The sequence below is a fragment of the Macaca nemestrina genome, chromosome 3, assembly GCF_043159975.1.
Source record: "Macaca nemestrina isolate mMacNem1 chromosome 3, mMacNem.hap1, whole genome shotgun sequence".
Lineage (NCBI taxonomy): Eukaryota > Metazoa > Chordata > Mammalia > Primates > Cercopithecidae > Macaca > Macaca nemestrina.
The window spans coordinates 44748188-44771417 of NC_092127.1; the positions used below are offsets into that span (position 1 = coordinate 44748188).

The 23230-nt window shown below is 37.7% G+C and overlaps 1 protein-coding gene and 1 long non-coding RNA gene across 2 annotated transcripts in view; both read left to right on the top strand.

Moving 5' to 3' along the window:
* Positions 1–23230, top strand: part of LOC105463406 (anaphase promoting complex subunit 10) — a 287195-nt gene that overhangs the window by 139885 nt on the left and 124080 nt on the right. The gene's annotated exons all lie outside the window — the stretch shown is intronic.
* LOC139362315 (uncharacterized) lies at positions 92–22914 on the top strand. Its single transcript, XR_011620929.1, has 2 exons — positions 92–13694; positions 15416–22914. It is a non-coding gene; the product is annotated as an uncharacterized lncRNA (long non-coding RNA).

Sequence of the window (23230 nt, forward strand, 5' to 3'; positions counted from 1 at the left end):
ATATATTGAATATAAACCCTTGTCAGTTTTAAGTGTTGTCAGTATCCTTTTCCACTCTTTTTTTTTTTTTTTTTTTTGATTTTTTTTTTTTTTTTTTTTTTGAGACGGAGTCTCGCTCTGTCACCCAGGCTGGAGTACAGTGGCCGGATCTCAGCTCACTGCAAGCTCTGTCTCCCAGGTTTATGCCATTCTCCTGCCTCAGCCTCCCGAGTAGCTGGGACTACAGGCGCCCACCACCTCGCCCGGCTAGTTTTTTTGTATTTTGTAGTAGAGACGGGGTTTCACCGTGTTAGCCAGGATGGTCTCGATCTCCTGACCTCGTGATCCGCCCGTCTCAGCCTCCCAAAGTGCTGGGATTACAGGCTTAAGCCACCGCGCCCGGCCCCTTTTCCACTCTTATGGGTTGAATTTTCATTGTTTTAAAGATGAGATCTTTTAGTATTCGCACCACACACACACAGTATTTGAGGTGATGGATGTATTAAGTATCTTGATTGTGGTAATCATTTCACAACATATATATATATATATATCAAAATATCACATTGTTTACCTTGAATATATACAATTTTTATTTTGTCATTATATCTCAATAAAGTGAAAAAGAAAGATCTTTAGCTGAACAGAAATTCTTACTTTTAATGTAAACCAATTTATTGGTCTTTTTGTAATGTTTTGTGTTTTTTTTGTGTGTGTGTGCTAAAAATTGTTTTCAACCTGAACATCATGAAGATATTCTCCTGTATTATATTCTGGAAGGTTTGTTGAACAGGTTATATTTGCAATTCACCTTAGATGATATGGGTTACATTTCATGTTTTTCCCCATCTATGGATAGTCAATTGACCCAGTACCATTTGCTGAAGACCTATCTCCCATTGTTCTGTAATGCCTTATTTATTTGAAATCAGGTATCCATGTATGTGTGATATGTATTCGAGCTTCCTACTCAGTTCGATTTGTTTGAACCTCTTTGTCAATTTGTTTGAACTGAGTAGGAAGCTCCAATCATCAAGACTACACTATCTTAATTAGTGTTGAATCGTAATACATTCTAACGACTGGTAGATCAAGTTCTCTCAGCTTGTTCTTTCTTAATAGTGTCTCAGCTATTCTTGGCCTTTAAATCAGCATATCATGTTGCACACACATGTACACACACAACCTGACAGAATTTTTGGGGCGATTGTTTGACTCTATACTATAGATCAATCTGAGGAAAACTGATACTTTTACAATATTGAGTCTTTTATTTCATAGAATATGTATTTGAATCTTTAATCTTTCAATAATTCAATTATTATTCAATTATTGTTTTCGGGGGAGATATTTCATATATCTTTTGTGGATTTATTCCTAGGAATTTGATATTTTGATGCTGTTATAAATAATGCTTTTACAAATTTGTTTTGGTAAGTGGAAATAAAATTTACTTTGTGTCTTGACTTTTTTTTTTTTTTTTGAGATGGAGTTTCGGTCTGTCCGCCAGGCTGGAGTGCGGTGGCGCGATCTCGGCTCACTGCAAGTTCCGCCTCCCGGGTTTACGCCATTCTCCTGCCTCAGCCTCCCAAGTAGCTGGGACTATAGGTGCTCACCACCACGCCTGGCTAATTTTTGTATTTTTAGTAGAGACCGGGTTTCACCGTGTTAGCCAAGATGGTCTCGATCTCCTGACCTCGTGATCCACCCGCCTCGGCTGTGTCTTGACTTTGTATTGGCAATCTTTAACTTATTGTTTAATTAGAATAATTTAATTTTTTACATTTGTAAATAAAGGCTATGTTGTTCCTTCTTTTTCTTTTCTCGTGTCTTTTATTTATTTTATTTTCTTATCGTACTAGCTAGGTCCTGCAGTAAGGTATTAAATAGAAATCTGAGATGTCATATTATGCAGCCATTCTTCTTTCTGATCACAATGGGAAAATTTTCAAGATTCCATGATTTTGTATGATGTTTGCTTAGGTATTTTGGAGATATCCTTAATCAAATTAATGCATTTCCTAGTTTACCAAGTGTCTGTTAATCATGAACGAATATCGAGTATACAAAACTTTCCTTGCATCTATTGAAATTACCATGTTTCTCTTTATTATTATGTTGAATTAGATTGGTTGATTTTTGAATGTTAAATCAACTATCGATCCTGGAATAAATCCAGCTTTGTTATGGGCAGTATCCTTTTATAGGAATCACTTAATTTTGTTTGCTAATAATTTGCTAAGGAATTTTTTATCTATGTGTATCATAGGATTTTTGCATTATGAGTGAGATTGACCTGTGATATTCCTTTTTTTTTGTATTTTTCTTATCACATTTTTGTATTGAGATCAGTTTGGCCTCAAAAAATAAAAAAAATTTAAAATATTTTTCTGTTTTCTGGAAAAATTTGTGTGAGATTAGAATGATTTCTTAAATTATTTGTAAAATTCCCTGATGAAGACATAGATTGAATTGATAAATCTATGTAGAAAACTATTTAGATTTTTGTACATCTTCTTGTGTAAGTTTTGGAATTTATATTTTTCTGAGAGTTTATCTATTTCCTATACATTTTCAAATTTATTGGCATAAAGTTATTTATATTATCATTTTATGGTCTTTATAACATCTGTGCGATATGTAGTGTTAGACTTCTTATCGTTCCTGATATTGGTTATTTGTGACTTCTCTTTTTTCCTCTTTATCAATCTCATCAAAAACTTATCCGTTCTTTTGGTCTTTTCTAAGAACAAACTTGTGGGTTTATTTATCCCTTCTGTTGCATATATTTATTTTATTAATTTCTGCTTATTATAATTATTAGTTTATATTCAGGAGGTACATGTGCAGGTTTGTTAAATAGGTATATTGCATGATGCTGAGATTGGGGCTCCTAGTGATTCTGTCACCCAGGACATAAACATAATACTCAATAGGTGGTTCTTCAACTCTTGCATTCCTCCCTCCTTCCCCGCTTTTGGAATCCAGTGTTTATTGTTCCTATCTTCGTGTCCATGTGAATCCAATGTTTAGCTCTCACTTCTAAGTGAGAACATGCAGTATTTGGTTTTCTATCTCTGCCTTAATTTGCTTAGGATAATGGCTTCCAGCTGCATCCATGTTGCTGAAAAGTACATGATTTGGTTATTTTTTATGGCTGCATGCTCTTCATTATTTTCTTCTATTTTCTTTGGGCTTAACTTGCCTTGTTTTTCTAACATTTTGAAATGGATACTTAGATTAATGATTTTTAGCATTCTTCTTTTCTCAAATATATACTTAAAGGCTGTAATGTTTCCTCTTAGTGCAGCTCTAGTTGATCTTATATGTTTTGACAATTATTCATAATTATTCAGTTACAATATTTTCTAATTTCTATTAGAATGGCTTTTCTTGACCCACAGGTTATTTAGAAGCATGGATTTTCTTCTTAAATATATAGGGATTTTCAAGGTATCATTTTATCATTGATTTACAGAATAATTGCTGTGTGGTCAGGGAACCGTTTTTTGAGATTTGTTGAAACTTGCTTTAATATCCTAGCATATGCTCAATTTTTATTAATGTTTCATAAAAATAGTATTATCCTTCGGTTTTGGGGTGCAGTGTTCTATGTATGTCAAGTAATTCAGGATTTTTAGTGTATCATCCAATATTTTAATACTACTGATTTTTGTGTCTGCTTGGTCTATCGGTTAATAAGAAATTTGTATGAAAATCTTCCATATGATTGTGGGTTTGTCTGCTTTTCCTTATAATTCTGTCAATTGTCTCTTTATATGCTTTGAGGCCATATTTGTAAGTACATACATATTTAGAATTATTGTATCTTTCTGGCAGATCAAACCAGGAATTATGAGGTATTTATGAATTATACTTATGAAGTGTACTTATTTTCAAGTGTACTTTTTTTATCTCTAGTCGTGTATTCTGCCATAAAATCTACTTTGTCTGATTTAATAAAGCTATACTAGTTTCTTTTGATTAATGTTTGAATGCTATTTTTTTTCCATTCTTTTATTTGCTACCCTTTTGCATTCCTATATTTATTATATGTTTTCTATAAACAAAATATAATTAGGTTTTGTTTTTTACTCAGTCTGACTCTGGTGAGGCAAAAATTAATATGGCTTATTTGGAAGACACTGCCTCCCAAACCAGTACAAGTAAACATCTAGATGAGAGAAAACTTTAGATAGTTTGAGGCCAGATTTTGGAGAGTCTTTTAGTATCAAAGTAAAAATTTCTGTTTGTATATTCTAAGTTCCAGGGAACCATTGAAGGATTTTTGTTTTATTATTATTAGTAGTAGTATTTTCATTAAAGAGTTTTTAAACAGGTGAATGATATGTCTTTTAAGAAGGTTAAGTCAGCAAGATTCAACTGGAGCAGGAAGCACTAGAGACAATAAAGATAAGGACTGAAATTCTTTTAATAAGGTAGCACTTAGGACAATAGTACCTGACACATAGTAAGCTTGCAATAAAATATTTGATAACGAAAGGAAAAACCCAGGTGTGATATGATGACCAGCCAAGACAAACAGGGGTGTGGCAGTGGAAGTGGCAAGAAATGACTGGATATATATAGTACAATAGACAGAACTCATCAACTGCTTACGGGTAAGTGAGCAGAAATTTCAAGTTTATGTTAAAGTTAATCAACAAACAGATATGAATATCATGCTAAGATGTTTATATTGGTGTCTATTACATGGAGCCTCAGAAGAATAAGTAATGAAACAGTGGTGAATATATTGATCATTAATCTATAAGGTATTACAAATAGTTATATATAGGAAAACATGTAAAGATGAATATATCCTATTTCTTTACCACAGCCACCCCTAACTTTAAAACTATCATGTGAGCTTTGGTGTGTAGGCAACATCCTCCAGCTGCTATATAAGGTAGTAGCTTGCTCCACGTCTGTGTTCTTGTAGGCCCTTCTGATGAAAGAGCATCAGTTTACACATTTCTGAGAGGAGGCATTTTCCTGTAGTAGTTATAATGTGCATTTACAACTTTATATTTATTATCACATGGTGCCAATGCAAGCCAGTGGCAAATAATTCAATGTTTTCTATTTCTGATTTTGTCTTGATCATCCCCGAAAATGCAGTTATTAATCCTTCTCTTAACAGCTGCTCACCATTTTTTATTTTTATGTATATTAAGGAATTCAGAATTTGTAGTAGTTATCAAATTTTTAGGAAATTTCAGGCTCATTAGTGAAAATATGTGATAATTCTTTAATCTCTGTCAGACACTTTCATTATGTGAATATCTTGGGTATTTCTATGAGTTTTTCCACCCAGCGTGGATTGTTTCCTCTTTTGTTTTAAACCTTGCATTGTGAGCTTATCTTCAGCAGGGCTTTGTCTGTAAAACTCCTGTGCAGCCTGGGTTAAGAATTGTCTTTCAGAATAGTTTTGGGTTTACTTCTGCATGTACTCTATAGAGATTCCTGGCTTGGGACCTATTTCTTTGTAATTTCTTGACTTGTGGCTTTCTAGACCACACTTGAGATAAATGCAATCCTGTATGAGTTCAGGCTCATGTTATGGATTCTCAAGAGATTTGTTTTCCCCACCTAGAGCCCAAGCAAAAATGAACCAGTTTCATTATTGTCTATTGTCTTCTTTTGCTGGTGGCCAGAGAGTTTAGCTCTTCAAGTTTTATGCAGAGGTCTTAGTTTCAGTATGCCACATTGCAAGAGCTAAGTTCTCATCTCCTATTTTTTTTTTCCATTCCCTGAAAAATCAAACTCCTAGATGACAACACCTACTCACCACCCACCATCGAGGCAAACACAGCATAGACTACTCATGTGCCAGTCCGATTTTCAGTTGCTTCATTATTCCTGGCATCTGGATATTTTTATTTTATATGAACTCAGCTAAGCATTATAAGTTCATACATTTTTCCCAGCATTTCCAGTTTATCTAGCAGGAGGGTTTTTATGTATAGTTTTCCATATTACTGAAACTCGAATCTTGAATTCTTTCCACGTCTATAAAGTCTTTTTTCACATGTTTCTAAATATCCTTGACTTGATTTTTTTTTAAAGGACATTATATTTCACAGTTGTTGTGGCCTTAAAATGGTATTTCCCAACTTTTGGATTTAGTTTAAGAAGTAGGACCTAATTCTACTATCATTAAACCTTGCCACTTCATAAATTCTACTCAGAGGCACAAAGGGAATAATTAACTCTGAAGACTGATAGAAGACTGGCCATTTTAACTTGGCCTGAGGAAGTAACCCTGAAGAATGCACCCCATGTGAATAAATAACAACAAATTCAGTGTGGTGATTACCTTGAGGTCTAGGAAACGGGGGAATTAAGAAATGAGAACATAGCGGGGTTTCAATTACATTTGTAATGTTTCATTTCTTAAGCCGGTAGTATATACCCAGGGGTTCATTATATGCTTTGCCGTTTTTAAAAATTTGAAGTATTTGATAATAAAAATAATTGTTAAAGAAATTATCACCACAATGCAACCAGTACCACATCTTTAATTTCATGTCACTTAAGATATACAAGGCATTTGGCATTTGTCATGTGTGCTTGTCAAGTGAATAGATAATTTTTCATCCTAAAAAGGTCAGAGAGTAAGCTGCTCTTTTAGCAACTGTTAAGATTTAGTTATTCCCATGTTAGACTCTGTTTTCTCCCATGCCTGTTGAAAATCTCACACGGCTGACAACAAGCTCCAGTCTATCCAGTGAGTATGCTATTTGCAACTTGGGAAGTAATTCCAGCATTATCTGGAATAGTAATAGGTCGAATTTGAATCATCTTCTTTGCTAAAAAGGTCCTTTTAAGTATTTTTGCAATAAAGTTATCTGCTGGTTTTATTATTTTGTTCATGTGAATTACAAGTGTTGTTATTTGGTGATCTTGTTCACTTACATTTTTTAGTAATAAAATATGACAAAGGAAGAAAAGATTGCCATTTAGAGGGACCCAGTTCCCTTTGAATGTCTACTTAGGCCTGGCTGCCTGCTTGATTTCTTGCATAGACTGTTTCTCATCCTCACATTAAAAATAGTTAACATTTATTGAGCACTTTCTGTGTGCCAGTCACATGATAAAGTATTCTTTATGTAATATTTAATTCCTACAACATTCCTACAAAATAGGTCTTATTATCTCTCTTTCAGATTGGAGAAAACAGGTTAGATGAATTTGACTAAGTCCTAGAACTACTAAATAGAATATAAACCTTTGAGTAACTCTGAAATAACTCCGCCTATATACGTATGCATGTATGTACGTGTGTGTTAGACTATCTTTCTATCATCTCTTCTACATCATATGGTCCATTATCGAATACCTCATAGCAGTAATTTGACATCACTTGGGCATCAGAAAGATTCATGTCACTGTTGTGATATGTAGGATGTAGCTGCTTCTTATTTACAAACAGTAGGTAGACAAAAATACAAGGAATGGATGAGCAGTCGAAAGAAAGCTGGGTGATTAGGACAGAGAAGTGGTTGGAGGGCAGAGTGCTATAAGAATCAGCTGCCTGAGGCTAGGTGGTAGAATACCACCTTGATGTTGATGGTATGTGTGGATAAGGTAGGTATGTAGCCTCTGGTTTTATGTTTTCTGCCATACCAAAGACAAAAGGACAATGTTGTCCTGGGATCCTCACCTTTGACCTAATCAAATAAAACCTTCTCTCCTCACTTCACTACTATTAGGGAAGAGGGGTGATGTAGAAAGGAGACAAAAAATAAAAAAAATGAAAAGATGGCCAGGCTATATTATTTCCTATTTATTTACAGATAAGCTCATTGCTTTTCAGAAAAAAAGAGGAAGGAAGGATGGAGGGAGAGATAAAAGGATGGAGAGGTGGGAAGGAGGACATTGATTTAATACAGAGAAAAGTATTAAATTGTATTTCTATCTGTGACTTCTTAGTGAATATTAAGACTATTTTGTGACTTTACAACTTTGTTTAGAAAAGATTAATGTGATTTAATCTAAACTGAGCCGTGTAAAGCACGATGTGTCTCTTTTTCCCAGTCCTAATTCTTAGAGAAATTCATGCATCTCCAAACTTCATCTTGAAGTTGCATTTACTTCATACTGAGGCTTGTGTTTAATTATTTTGGCCTTGTGTAAGTGATTTTGGCCCTGAGGCACTTAGACAATTAGGGGTCCTTCATTAGGTTAGCAAAAATTACAAATGAATTAGTATAATCTCAATTAAAATAATATTTCACCTACCCAATTTACCATTGCTGTTTACATGTGGTCTAATCTAAGTCCTACTCTGATAACACCCTTAATAATAAAATTGGCTCATAAGACTCAGAGGCATGAGTGTGAGCAGATGTTTTATTTTGCCTTCAGAATTTCACAGGTGTCCAAAAACACTGTAAAGATACACAAAGGGGCCAATCTAAGGACAAACGCCCTGGGGTGGCCAATAAATAACTCTGCTTGTATGAGTATTTTGCTGATTTGTAGTGTAAAAATCAGTAATTAAATTTAAATTGGTTCTTGTGGAAAATTGTGAATCCCTCTTATACAGACTTTCTTAGAAAGATTTAAGTATTTCTAGTCTTCTCCCTGATGCCAGATTTTGAGCTTTCTGTTGTCTTATTCCTTGGGTAGCTGCTGTCTTGCTACCCCTACCCCTTATGTTTATGATAAGAACTAGAAAATTTTATGAGGAATCTTTTAGAAGTCCTTTTGAAAGTTTTTAATAAACATTTCTTTTAAAAATATATTTCATGTTTATACACATAACAGGAAATTAAATTATTCAAATATTTTGTAAAGTATTTTATTGTTTACGAAGAATGTCCATGCCCATTTCTTCGCAAATTCTTAAAGCAACCCTGTCAGGTAAGTAAAACAGGTGTCACCCCCACAGGACAGATGAAACTGAAACCACAAGTAGTTAATGACTCAGGTCTTCTGACTTCTGAACTAGAGTTATTTTTATGTTTCATCTTGTTCCTTGACCAAATGGCAATGACAGGGTCCAATTTTTAGATGGATTCTTGGGTTTTTGTATCTGATATTGCCTTTTTGAAACTTTATGGAATCATTAGGACCATAACTGCTAATTGGGAGGGCAGTTAATGGTTGATAAATTCTATCTTTGTTAACTAACTTTGTTTCTTCTCGCCCTGCGTTCTGTATCTCAGAAGTGAAGAATCAAGTGAGAATGGAGGAGGTGAAGCTCTTATCACTAAAAAAATGTTTAACTTACTGCTGCAGATGGTAAGCATGGAATAAATGGCAGCTTCAAGGACTATTTCAACATGGTATGGGAGTAGATTCTTATTTCAGGGTTATAAGATTTAATTAAACACCCTCTTCATTAATGGGAGCTTTGTGGGGCTGCACACACAAGTCACTTCTTCCTAGGACTTTAGTGCACTATACATGCTGTGTCATTCATTCCTCAAGAGCAGTGTTAGCTCCAAGTAGGCAACTGTGATGCCTAAATGTTGAAAACTCTAACACCACTGTATTTATTTATATGAGAATTAGGTCAAAATTAGCCTAAGCAGAGACACCAAATAACTTAGGATCATGAGCAAAATGGGAAATAAAAGGTGTTTTATACTGAATCTTTACAGATGGATTTGGCAAAGAACAGTTAATTAACCATGAGCCCAACTGGGGATACATGTTTAATGGTTTGCAGGTAGTCTAGAGTAAAAGCTAAATAAAAATTTCCAGCTCAAACTGCTCTTCTAAAATGGGATAAGAACTATAGTAGTGAATTAAAATAACCTGTGAATGTTTCTAACCAATATAAAAATACCAATTATGAAATATTTCTTTTACTCTTTGCCAATTCTTTAATAGTCCATTAGGTATTTCTAAAGGGTGGAGTATTTGAAATGAGAATTTGGGCTCAGAAGCCTGAAGGGTCAGAATCTTGAATAAACTGACTGAGGCTAGAGAGAACAGGATGTGAAAGGGGACTTTTTTAGTGGTGGATTTGCCTTGAAACTGGGCATATGTTGCATTTGGATAAGTGCTTGAAAATTCCAGGAATCACAGAAAAAGTAACTTAAAGAAAGTTAGAAAATTACTGGATTAATTCTTTGCTACTGCATTAGAGCTGTCTGCCTTTTAAATTTTTTTTTTTTCACTTTAAGTTCAGGAATACATGTGCAGAACATGCAGGTTGGTTACATAGGTATACATGTGCCATGGTGGTTTACTGCACCTATCAACCTGTCATCTATGTTTTAAGCCCTGCATGCATTCGATATTTGTGCTAATGCTCTCCCTCCACTTGCCCTCCACCCCCTAACAGGCTCTAGTGTGTGATATTCCCCTCCCTGTGTCCATGTATTCTCATTGTTCAACTCCCACTTATGAGTGAGAACATGTGGTGTTTGGTTTTCTGTTCTTGTGTTAGTTTGCTGAGAATGATAATTTCCAGCTTCATAAAGGACATGAACTCATCCTTTTATATGGCTGCATAGTATTCCATGGTGTATATGTGCCATATTTTCTTTATCCAGTCTATCATTGATGGGCATTTGGGTTGGTTCCAAGTCTTTGCTATTATAAATAGTGCTGCAATAAACATACGTGTGCACGTGTCTTTATGGTAGAATGATTTATAATCCTTTGGGTATATACCCAGTAATGGGATTGCTGGGTCAAATGGTATTTCTGGTTCTAGATCCTTGAGGAATCGCCACACTGTCTTCCACAATGGTTGAACTAATTTACTCTCCCACCAACAGTATAAAAGCGTTCCTATTTCTCCACACCCTTGCCAGCATCTGTTGTTTCCTGACTTTTTAATGATCACCGTTCTAACTGGTATGAGATGATATCTCATTGTGGTTTTGATTTGCATTTCTCTAATGACCAGTGCTGATGAGCTTTCTTTAATATGTTTGTTGGATGCATAAATGTCTTCTTTTGAGAGGTGTCTATTCATATCCTTCTCCCACTTCTTGATTTTTTTTTTCTTATAAATTTGTTTAAATTCCTTGTAGATTCTGGATATTAGACCTTTGTCAGATGGATGGATTGCAAAACTTTTCTCCCATTCTGTAGATTGCCTGTTCACTCAGATGATAGTTTTTTTGTTTTTTTGTTTTTTTGTTTTTGCTGTGCAGAAGCTCTTTAGTTTAATGAGATCCCATTTGTCAGTTTTGGCTTTTGTTGCAATTGCTCTTGGTGTTTTAGTCGTGAAGTCTTTACCCATGCCTATGTCCTTAATAATATTGCCTAGATTTTCTTCTAGGGATTTTATGGTTTTAGGTTTTACATAAGTCTTTAGTCCATCTTGAGTTAATTTTTGTATAAGGTGTAAGAAAGGGATCCAGTTTCAGCTTTCTGCATATGGCTAGCCAGTTTTCCCAGCACCATTTATTAAATAGGAAATCGTTTCCCCATTGCTTGTTTTTGTCAGGGTTGTTGAAGATCAGATGGTTGTAGATATGTGGTATTATTTCTGAGGTCTCTGTTCTGTTCCATTGGTCTATATATCTGTTTTGGTATTAGTATTATGCTGTTTTTGTTTCTGTAGTCTTGTAGTATAGTTTGAATTCAAGTAGTGTGAAGTCTCCAGCTTTGTTCTTTTTGCTTAGGAGATTCTTGGATTTATGAGTAGAGCTGTCTACTTTATGAAGAAGGTTTTTAATTGCTTCTGTATGACTTAGCTAAGCTCTTCTGTCTTTTTATCCTCATTGCACCATTGTTATAAAACTGATTTTATTTTATACTACTTCTCCTTTGCCTGACCCAGAAATTACTGGTTGAATGTGTTGTTCTTTATACCACTGATTATAGGAAAAGCCAGAAAGAAAATCTGACCTTTACATTGTCTTTCATTTTACCCTAATATGACAATGTTTAATGAATTTAATCTTTCTGTTTGTTGCACTAGAAATGCTGGTAATTACATGTTCAGTACTTAAATGGTGTGTCCAACAACGAGGCTGAATATAATTTTATTCTTTTAGTAGCTTTATTAAGGTTTAACAATATTATATATATTTATGATGTATAATGTGATGTTTTGATGTGTATACATTGTAAAAGAATTAAATCAAATTAATTAGCATATTCATCAGCAAACATACATTTTTTGTGTGGTGATAACATTAAAGATCTAGTCTCCTTTCAGTTCTCGAGTATACAATATTATTATTAACTGTACTCACCATGCTGTATAACAAATGTCCAGAACACATTCCTCCTGTCTTACTAAAACTTTGTAACTTTTGACCAGCATCTTCTCATTCCCCAACCCACCCGCAGCTTCTGATAACCACCAGTCTGCTCTGCTTCTGAGTTCAACTTATAAAAATTTTATGTATATGTGAGTTCAGTAGTATTTGTCTTTCTGTGCCTGGCTTATTTCACTTACATAATGTCTTCCAAGTTCATCTATGTTATTACAAATGACAAGATTTCTTGCTTTTTAACAGCTGAGCAGTATTCCATTGTGTATGTGTAAATATATGTGTGCTTGTGTGCGTGTGTATGCACACATTTAAAAAATTCATTCATCCATCAGTGGACACTTAGGTTGATTCTATAGTGTGACTATTATGAATGACGCTTCAGTGAATATGGGAGTGCAGATCTCTCTTTAATGTACTGATTTTTTTGTCCTTTGGATATATACCCAGATGTAAGATCGCTGAATCATATAGTACTTCTATTTTTAAGTTTTTGAGGAACGTCTACACCATTTTTCATAATGGCTATACTAGTTTACATTCCCACCAACAGTGTGCAAGGGTTTCTATTTTCTCATCCTCACCAATACTTATCTTTTGTCTTTTTGATGAAAGTCATCCTAACAGGTGTGAAATGATATCTCATTGTGGCTTTAATTTGCATTTCCTTAATGATTAGTGATGTTGAGCATTTTCTTTTCCCATGTACCTGTTGACTATTTGTATGTCTGCTTTTGAGGAGTGTCTACTCAGGTCCCTTGCCCATTTATAAAATTGGATTATTTGTTTTCTTGCTATTCATTCTCTACACTTTTACTCCTCCTTCATTTTATGTGTTTGATGTTATAATTTACTAGTTTCTTTTTAAGACAGTGTTTTGCTCTGTCACCCAGGCTGGAGAACAGTGGTGCAATCTTCGCTTACTGCAGCCTTGACCAACTTCCTAGGCTCAAAGCCTTCTTCCTCCTCAGCCTCCCAAGAAGCTGGGACTATAGGCATGAACCACCATGCCTGGCTTTTTTTTGTTTTTTTTTTTGTTTGTTTTGTTTGTTTGTTTGTTTGTTTTGTAGAGACGAGGTCTCACTATATTGCCCAGGCTTATAACTTATATTTTTTATGTTGTGTGTCCTTTAAGAAATTAATATAACTATGGTTATTTTTTAGTAGTTTTGTCTCTTAGTCTTTACACTAGAAATATTTGATTTACACACCATTACAGTATTAATGTAGAACTCTGTTCCTTAGTTCAGCTAAAACCAGGTTCTTGTCATACGAACAGGAAGGATTAGGAACGGGGAGACCTTGGAGGGTGAGGGGAATGAAATTTATTGGGTAAAAAGGAAAATGAAAAAAGAAAAAAACTCTCAACAAAGCAAGAGGGAATCCTTCTGACAGGCTCTCCACCTCACAGATTGATTCCAGGCCACACACACAGGAACTGAAGAGGCCAGGCTCCTCCCTCCTGGACACAGTGTGAACTTCTCATGGCAACCCTCCTCCACACTTCATTCTCACAGTGCACAGGTGGGTTGGAGATTCTCCAGGAACCCTCACCCTTATCTGTCTCCCACATCTGCCTCCCTCTAAAGAAGTACATTTAGGCCGGGCGCGGTGGCTCAAGCCTGTAATCCCAGCACTTTGGGAGGCCGAGGCGGGCGGATCACGAGGTCAGGAGATCGAGACCATCCTGGCTGACACGGTGAAACCCCGTCTCTACTAAAAAATACAAAAAACTAGCCGGGCGAGGTGGCGGGCGCCTGTAGTGCCAGCTACTGGGGAGGCTGAGGCAGGAGAATTGCGTGAACCCAGGAGGCGGAGCCTGCAGTGAGCTGAGATCCGGCCACTGCACTCCAGCCTGGGCAGCAGAGCGAGACTCCGTCTCAAAAAAAAAAAAAAAAAAAAAGAAGTACATTTAACTGCCATTAAAATAAGGACAAGGATAAGGATGAAGACTGATTTTAACTGCTTCCTGCTGACAGGGGGCACTGTTTTGGGGAAAACTGCAGTCAGATCTCCCTCAGAGGCCTATCTGAGGGTCCCTGGCAAAAGGGGCCATTGTCCGAGGCTCTGGTTGCATGACCTTTGGAGTTTGATGGCCTGAAGGTGAAAAGAAACAAACTGGGTTATAAGAAAACGTGTATCAAAATGAAACAAGGTGGAGGTGACAGCTCAAAAATCCCAAGACCTTTTACCAGTTTGCACAAGGAAAGGGAGGCCAAAAGCCTAACTGATAAAAAAAATCTGTTACCCTTTTGCTGGCATATTGGGCTTCTGGGTTCCCTTCCCCTGAGCCCAATCCTAAGGCAACCAGTTTAAGGTTTGGGAAATTAACTTTTCCCAGTTTGGAGGATGTATCCAAGGGGAGTATCCCATAGTACAGAGACACAGTTACCTATCAGTGAAGGGAGGACAGAGGAGGAAAAAGGAAAAAAGAAAGCATTTTTCAAAGGCATGCCAGGAGTTCAGGATGCCTTCAAAAGGGGCACAGACTGAAGATGAATGGCTACTTATCTAGAAAGAGGAGAGCGAGGCATCCCAGGTTCCCTTCTCTTCCTAGAAAATACCTGGGGTACATGAGGGAGAGAAAGTGAAGCATCCTTCTTTCTTCCATATTTATAACCCCCAGTCCCAGAGACTGCGAAAGAGTGCAACCCATGGGTGACTTTCACCCATGTTAATGGGTGCAGGGTTGGGGGAGTGGACAGGGGATGGGAATATTCACTCTTACTCATGTATGTGCTATTTTCCCTGCTGTCAGTAGCCTTTGAATTCCTTAGATCTAAAGGCCGGGCCCAGTAGCTCATGCCTGTAATCCCAGCATTTTGGGAGGTGGATCACAAGGTCAGGAGTTCAAGACCAGCCTGGCCAAGATGCTGAAACCGTGTATCTACCAAAAATACAAAAATTAGCGGGCATAGTGGCACAAGCCTGTAATCCCAGCTACTTGGGAGGCTGAGGTAAGAGAATTGCTTGAACCCGCGCAGCAGAGGTTGCAGTGAGCTGAGATTGCACCACTGCACTCCAGCCCAGGCAACAGAGCAAGACTCTGTCCCAAAATAAGTAAATAAATAAATAAATAATAAAAAATGAATTCCTCATTGATGCCATGGATACTAGCATGACCTTTATCCATGAAATGGGAAGCTTGGCTTAATCAGCAGGAATTAGCCATGCTCACCTGCACTGTGCCTTTTAATTTCTGTTATTATCTGCTTCTGGATCCCTCAGATCATTTTCTTTTCTAGGGCTTTGACCCGAGGCTTGGAATGGAGTTTGGGACAAAAATATGTCTCAAGGCAGGTTGCATGGACTACTTATCATTAAGCTGAATGGTAAGGTGAAGCTGTGCAATTGAGTCTTCCTCTAGCAAGGGAGAGAAAAGGATGTCTTGTGACACACCCAGATGACTGGTGGCTATAGTTATGCTTGCTAAGATTTGGGTGCATGGTACTTGGCTTTGAATAGCTCTCTTGGTCTTACTTTCCCAAAAAGGAATGCTCTAGGTAATGGGCATCCTATTTATTCCCATCGCCTGACAGGATTTGCAGGACCATTGCTTAGAACAAGAATATTGATCCAGATTTTTACATTATCCATTCCCTTTTTACTTTCTGAGCTGCAGTCAGAGACTGCTGGTTGGTTCACAGCAATATGCAGAGTTAGTTAGTCTAAAATGTAGGCAAAAACTTAAAAACAACTAACTAGTCTAGAATTTAATGCAAATGTATGATACGTTTTGAAACATAATTTCTCTCTCTCCAGTCCACATTTCCGTTAAAAAACAAATCATGATAGGACCAAGTTCTTTGCAAAATAGACTTTAGTCTTAGACTCGACCTGATTATTTACATAAAGTGAAGCAAGAATAATTATTTCTACATAAGCCTTTTAGACTGGTTTTGATGGAACTTTATTCCACACGGAATCTCAGATAGGACTTTTTAAAGCTCAGCCCAGCCATAGTTTTGTACCCTCAAATACCTGTGTGTTGGGTTAACTCCTCTCTTCTTGAGGTCCCAAGAGCATGTGGTTCCTGGGCCAGTCAGAAAGTGACACTCTTTACTTACCACCGGTCAGGAACCCTGTACAGGGACTGTGTATGCAATGTATGTGGCCATTTTTCCCAAAGGGCTTTATTGGCTCTGGAAGTTGAGCTTGACTCCTTGAAGGGAAGCATACCCATTCAGTCAAAGCCTTAGTAAAATAACCAGTTACTCCAATTGTGCCCTGTTGCAAAAGGAAATGGATTCTTGACTGGCAAGATGGCTGAGTGGGAATAGCTCTGCTCTGCAGCTCCCAGCGAGATCTATGCAGAAGGCAGGTGATTTCTGCATTTCCAACTGAGGTACCCGGTTCATCTCATTAGGACTGGTTGGACAGTGGGTGCAGCCCACAGAGGGTGAGCCAAAGCAGTGTGGGGCATTGCCTCACCTGGAAAGCACAAGGGACTGGGGAATTTCTTGCCCCCAGCCAAGGGAAGCCAGGAGAGACTGTACCGGGAGGAACAGCGCATTCTGGCCTAGATACTGTGCTTTTCCCACGGTCTTTGCAACTGGCAGACCAAGAGATTCCCTCCAGTGCCTATGCCACCAGAGCCCTGGGTTTCAAGCACAAAACTGGGTGGCCATTTGGGCAGACACTGAGCTATCTGCAGCAGTTTATTATTCATACCCCTGTAGTACCTGGAACACCAGAGAGACAGAACCGTTCACTCCCCTGGGAAGGAGACTGAAGCCAGGAAGCCCAGTGGCCTGGCTTGGCAATTCCCACCTACATAGCCCAGCAAGCTAAGATCCACTGGCCTAAAATTCTCGTGCCAGCACAGCAATCTGAGGTCGACCCGGGATGCTTGAGCTTGGCAGGGGAAGGGGCATCCACCATTGCTGAGGCTTGAGTAGTTGGTTTTACAATCACAGTGTAAACAAAGCAACCGTGAAGTTTGAACTGGGTGGAGCTGCTCAGCAAGGCGGCTGTGGCCAGACTGCCTCTCTAGATTCCTCCTCTCTGGGCAGGGAATCTCTGAAAAAAAGACAGCAGCCCCAGTCAGGGACTTAGAGATAAAAATCCATATCTGCCTGGGACAGAGCATCTGGGCGAAGGGGCGACTGTGGGCGCAGCTTCAGCAGACTTAAATGTCCCTGCCTGAGAGTTCTGAAGAGAGCAGTGAATCTCCCAGCACAGCGTTCAAGCTCTGCTGAGGATCAGACTGCCTCCTCAAGTGGACCCTGACCCCCGTGTATCTTGACTGGGAGACACATCCCAGTAGGGGCCGACAGACACCTCATGCAAGAGAGCTCTGGCTGGCATCTGGTGGGTGCCCCTCAGGGATGAAACTTCCAGAGGAAGGGACAGGCAGTAATCTTTGCTGTTCTGCAGTCCCCACTGGTGATACCCAGGAAAACAGGGTCTGGAGTGGACCTCCAGCAAACTCCAGCAGACCTGCAGCACAGGTGCCTGACTGTTAGAAGGAAAACTAACAAACAGAAAGGAATAGTATCAACATGAACAAAAAGGATGTCCACTCCGAGACCCCATTGGAAAGTCGGCAACATCAAAAAGCAAGGGTAGATAAATCCACAAAGATGGGGAGAAATCAGTGCAAAAAGGCTGAAAATTCTAAAAACCAGAATGCCTCTTCTCCTCCAAAGGATCACAACTCCTCAGCAGCAAGGGAACAAAACTGGACAGAGAATCAGTTTGACGAATTGACAGAAGTAGGCTGCAGAAGGTGGGTAATAACAAACTCCTCCGAGCTAAAGGAGCATGTTCTAACCCAATGAAAGGAAGCTAAGAACCTTGAAAAAAGGTTAGAAAATTGCTAACTAGAATAACCAGTTTAGAGAAGAACGTAAATGACCTGATGGAGCCTAAAAACACAGCATGAGAACTTCGTGAAGCATACACAAGTATCAATAGCCAAATCAATCAAGCGGAAGAAAGGAGATCAGAGAGTGATCAATTCAATGAAATAAATCAAGAAGACAATATTAGAGAGAAAAGAGTGAAAAGAAATGAACAAAGCCTGCAAGAAATATGGGACTATGTGAAAAGACCAAATCTGCATTTGATTGGCGTACCTGAAAGTGATGAGGGGAATGGAACCAGGTTGGAAAACACTCTTCAGGATATTATCCAGGAGACCTTCCCCAACCTAGCAAGACAGGCCAACATTTAAATTCAGGAAATACAGAGAACACCACAAAGATACTCCTCGAGAAGAGCAACCCCAAGACACATAATTGTCACATTCACCAAGGTTGAAATGAAGGAAAAAATGTTAAAGGCAGCCAGATAGAAATATCAGATTACCTACAAAGGGAAACCCATCAGACTAACAGCAGATCTCTCAGCTGAAACTCTACAAGCCAGAAGAGAGTGGGAGCCAATATTTGACATTCTTAAAGAAAAGAATTTTCAACCCAGAATTTCATATCCAGACAAACTAAGCTTCATAAGTGAAGGAGAAATAAAATCCTTTACAGACAAGCAAATGCTGAGAGATTTTGTTACCACTAGGCCTTCCTTACAAGAGCTCCCGAAGGAAGCAATAAACATGGAATGGAACGAATGGTACCAACCACTGCAAAAATATGCCAAATTGTAAAGACCATTAACGCTATGAAGAAACTGCAACTAATGGGCGAAATAACCAGCTAGCATCGTAATGACAGGATCAAATTCACACATAACAATATTAACCTTAAATGCAAATGGGTTAAATGCCCCAGTTAAAAGACGCAGACTGCCAAATTGAATAAAAAGTCAAGACTCATCTGTGTGCTGTATTCAGGAGACCCATCTCATGTGCAAAGACACACATAGGCTCAAAATAAAGGGATGGAGGAATCTTTACCAAGCAAATGGAAAGCAAAAAACAAAAAAACAATGGTTCCAATCCTAGTCTCTGATAAAACAGACTTTAAACCAACAAAGATCAAAACAGACAAAGAAGACCGTTATATAATGGTAAAGGGATAAATTCAACAAGAAGAGTTAACTATCCTAAATATATATGTACCCAATACAGGAGCACCCAGATTCATAAAGCAAGTTCTTAGAGACCTACAAAGAGACTTAGTCACCCACACAATAATAGTGGGAGGCTTTAACACCCCACTGTCAATATTATATCAATGAGACAGAAAATTAACAAGCATATCCAGGACTCGAACTCAGCTCTGGATCAAGAAGACTTAATAGACATCTACAGAACTCTCCATCCCAAATCAACAGAATATACATTCTTCTCAACACCACATCTCGCTTATTCTAAAATTGACCACATAATTGGAAGTAAAACACTCCTCAGCAAATGCAAAACAAAAAACTAAAAAACCCAGAAATCCTAACAGTCTTTCAAACCACAGTGCAATCAAATTAGAACTCAGGATTAAGAAAATCACTCAAAACTGCACAGCTACCTGGAAACTGAACAACCTGCTCCTGAATGACTACTGGGTAAATAACAAAATGAAGGCAGAAATGAAGATGTTCTTTGAAACCAATGCGAACAAAGACACAATGTACCAGAATCTCTGGGGCACATTTAAAGCAGTGTGTAGAGAGAAATTTATAGCACTAAATGCCCATAAGAGAAAGCAGGAAAAATATAAAATTGACGCCATAAAATTACAATTAAAAGATCTAGAGAAGCAAAAGCAAACAAATTAAAAAGCTAGCAGAAGACATGAAATAACTAAGATCAGAGCAGAACTGAAGGAGATAGAGACACGAAAACCCCTTCCAAAAAATGAATGAATCCAAGAACTGTTCTTTTTTATTTTTTTATTTTTTTTATTTTATTTTTTTCTGTTTTTTTTTTAAACATCAGCAAAATAGACCACTAGCCAGACTAATAAAGAAGAAAAGAGAGAAGAATCAAATAGAGGCAATAAAAAATGACAAAGGGGATATCACCACCGATCCCACAGAAATACAAACTACCATCAGAGAATACTATAAACACCTCTACGCAAATAAACTAGAAAATCTAGAAGAAATGGATAAATTTCTGGACACATACACCCTCCCAAAACTACAGCAAGAATAAGTTGAATCCCTGAATAGACCAATAACAACTTGTGAAATTAAGGCACTAATTAATAGCCTAACATCCAAAAAAAGTCCAGGACCAGATGGATTCACAGCCGAATTCTACCAGAGGTACAAAGAGGAGCTGATACCATTCCTTCTGAAACTATTCTAAACAATAGAAAAAAAAGAGAATCCTCCCTAACTCATTTTATGAGGCTAGCATCATCCTGATACCAAAACCTGTCAGAGACACAACAAAAAAAGAAAATTTCAGGCCAATATCCCTGTTGAACATCAGTGTGAAAATCCTCAATAAAATACCAGCAAACTGAATCCAGCAGCACATCAAAAAGCTTATTCACCACAATCAAGTCAGCTTTCTCCCTGGGATGCAAGGCTGGTTCAACATACACAAATCAATAAACGTAATCCATCACATAAACAGAACCAATGACAAAACCACATGATTATCTCAATAGATGTAGAAAAGGCCTTTGACAAAATTCAACAGCCCTTCATGCTAAAAACTATCAATGAACTAGGTATTGATGGAACATATCTCAAAATAATAAGAGCTATTTATGACAAACCCACAGCTAGTATCATACTGAATAGGCAAAAACTGGAAGCATTCCCTTTGAAAACCAGTACAAGACAAGGATGCCCTCTCTCACCACTCCTATGCAACATAGTTGCCCTGGAACTTCTGGCCAGGTCAATGAGGCAAGAGAAAAAAAGAAATTTATTCAATTAGAAAGAGAGGGAGTCAAATTTTCTCTGTTTGCAGATGACATGACTGTGTATTTAGAAAACCCCATTGTCTCAGCCCAAAATCTCCTTAAGCTGATAAACAATTTCAGCAAAGCTCAGGATACAAAAATCAATGTGCAAAAATCACAAGCATTCCTATACACCGATAACAGACAGAGAGCCAAATCATGAGTGAACAATTGCTACAAAGAGAGTAAAATACCTAGGAATACAACTTACAAGGGATATGAAGGACCTCTTCAAAGAGAACTACAAACCACTGCTCAAGGAAATAAGAAAGGACACAAACAAATGGAAAAACATTCCATACTCATGGATAGGAAGAATCAATATCACGAAAATGGCCATACTGCCCAAAGTAATTTACAGATTCAGTGCTATCCCCATCAAGCTACCATTGACTTTCTTCAAAGGATTGGAAAAAACTACTTTAAATTTCATACAAAACCAAAAAGAGAGCCCAGATAGTCAAGACAATCCTAAGCAAGAACAAAGCTGGAGGCATCACACTACCTGACCTCAAACTATACTACAAGGCTACTGTAACAAAAACAGCGTAATACTAATACCAAAACAGATATATAGACCAATGGAACAGAACAGAGGCCTCAGAAATAACACCACACATCTACAACCATCTGATCTTTGAGAAACCTGACAAAAACAAGCAATGGGGAAAGGATTCCCTATTTAATAAATGATGTTGGGAAAACTGGCTAACCATATGCAGAAAGCTGAAACTGGATCCCTTTCTTACACCTTATACAAAAATTAACTCAAGATGGATTAAAGATGTAAACATAAGAGCGAAAGCCATAAAAACCCTAGAAGAAAACCTAGGCAGTACCATTCAGGACATTGGCATGCACAAAGACTTCATGACTAAAACACCAAAAGCAATGGCAACAAAAGCCAAAACTGACAAACAGGGTCTAATTAAACTAAAGAGCTTTTGCACAGCAAAAGAAACTATCATCAGAGTGGACAGGCAACCTTAAGATTGGGAGAAAGTGTTTGCAATCTATCTGTTTGACAAAGGGCCAATATCCAGAATCTATAAAGACCTAAACAAATTTACAAGAAAAATAACAAACAACCCCATCAAAAAGTGGGCAAAGGATATGAACAGACACTTCTCAAAAGAAGACATTTATGTGGCCAAGAAACATACGAAAAAAAGCTCGTGACCACTGGTCATTAGAGAAATGCCAATCAAAACCACAATGAGATACCATCTCATGCCAGTTAGAATGGCGATCATTACAAAAGTCAGGAAACAACAGACGCTGGCAAGGGTGTGGAGAAATAGGAATGCTTTTACACTGTTGGCGGAAGTGTAAATTAGTTCAACCATTGTGGAAGACAGTGTGGTGATTCCTCAAGGATCTCGAACCAGAAATACCATTTGACCCAGCAATCCCATTACTGGGTACATACCCACAGGATTACAAATCATTCTACTTGAAAGACACATGCACACGTATGTTTATTGCAGCACAGTTCACAATAGCAAAGACTCAGAACCAACCCAAATGCCCATCAATGTTAGCCTGGATAAAGAAAATGTGGCACATATACACCATGGAACACTATGCAGTCATAAAAAGGATGAGTTCATGTTCTTTGCAGGGTCATGGATGAAACTGGAAACTATCATTCTCAGCAAAGTTATGCAAGAAGAGAAAACCAAACACTGCCTGTTCTCACTCATAAGTGGGAGTTGAACAATGAGAACACATGGACACAGGGAGGGGAATATTACACACCAGAACTTGTTGGGGGATGGAGGGCTAGGGTAGGGATAGCATTAGGAGAAATACTTAATGTAGATGACGGGTTGATGGGTGCAGCAAACCACCATAGCATATGCATACCTATGTAACAAACCCGCACGTTCTGCACATGTACCCCAGAGCTTAAAGTATAATAATAATAATAATAAAGAAAATGGATTCTTATTGCACTGCTGTAAGCAACTATATTGCCATAAGTTAAGAATATTCACAACTAGTTTCCAAATTCTGGAGAAGCCAGGCAGAAGAGAGAGGGAGAGAGACAAGTATGCTCCAAATTTTGTTCACAGGAGGATATCTTAATTTTTAAAGACCATAAGTAGCTCAAAATATGTTTCCTTGACTCTAAAAAACAAAGTGAGGATGAGCAAGTTCCAAGCAAAAGTCAAAAAAATTGATTCAGTTATCAGAAACCTGCATTTGAGAGCACCTGTGAATGTTCTATAGCTGATGATAAACCAT